The sequence below is a fragment of the Gopherus evgoodei genome, unplaced genomic scaffold (assembly GCF_007399415.2).
Source record: "Gopherus evgoodei ecotype Sinaloan lineage unplaced genomic scaffold, rGopEvg1_v1.p scaffold_84_arrow_ctg1, whole genome shotgun sequence".
Classification (NCBI taxonomy): domain Eukaryota; kingdom Metazoa; phylum Chordata; order Testudines; family Testudinidae; genus Gopherus; species Gopherus evgoodei.
In genome coordinates, this window is record NW_022060105.1 from 296,279 (window position 1) to 297,206 (window position 928).

A 928-nucleotide genomic window follows, 5' to 3' on the forward strand; every position below is an offset into this window, starting at 1 on the left:
CAGCACTGCTGACCAGGCTGTTAAAAGTCTGGTCTGTGGCGCAGTGTGGCTAAGTGCCTGCCCTGGCTTTGACCAGTTCCCTGGAGGTAGCCGGCATCTCTGGCCCCTAGGTTTAGGGCCAATCAGGAAAACTCCGCAAGCTGCGCCTGCACCATAGCTAGATGTCTACGCTGTGAGTGCGGGAGGGTGAAGAGAAAGGAACTATGCCTATACAGGCGTAAACTGTGGCCTAGGTACTTGGAAACAGGTGTGGTAGATGAAAGTAGTGACAAATGGTGCTTTAAATGAGGCAGACTTCCAGCGGCCAGTCTCGCACGAATGGAGGGAAACATGGCGGTGGCCAGAGTGGGTGTTCTAAAGAAGAGCGTGTAACGGAGGAAACAAAAGCCCACTCCTTCGAACCGGAGTTGAACCAGCGACCTAAGGATTCCCAGGAGAATGAAACTTACAGTCCTCTGCTGTACCAGCTAAGCTACCGAAGGAAGACAGGAGCAATGGGACACGAGTCACTCAAGGTGTCCGGCAGAACTGCCACTGGCACTTATGCATAATTATAGGCTTGCCTCTGCCCAGCCCTTGAAAGGAATAAGCGACACACACCTAGCCCTTCATCCTCACGGCTGCCCCGGGGGCTGGGCAGCCGCCTAGTTTACCCTCAATTCACCCACCGGGAAGCCCGCAAACAGCTAACGCTCAAAGGCTCCCTAACAGGCATGGCACGAAGACAAGGCCGCAAGGTAAGAACGGAACGCCGGGGGCGTGACGCTAGCCCTGCCTGCTAGCCGGGACGCCGCATCCTCCCGCTGACCCGCAAGGGACCCGGGATTGTCTCAAGCACGCGCAGCACAATGTTGGGACCCCCGCCCTGATTCCCACTCAGAACAGGGACGGTGGTGCAATGGAAAACATGTTCAGGGCCCCCTGCCTG

General features: G+C 56.8%; 1 non-coding gene across 1 annotated transcript; it reads right to left on the bottom strand.

Moving 5' to 3' along the window:
- Positions 1 to 392: 392 nt before the first annotated feature.
- Positions 393 to 482, bottom strand: TRNAY-GUA. Its single transcript is given in 2 exon segments — positions 393 to 428; positions 446 to 482. It is a non-coding gene; the product is annotated as a tRNA-Tyr (tRNA).
- Positions 483 to 928: the final 446 nt, after the last annotated feature.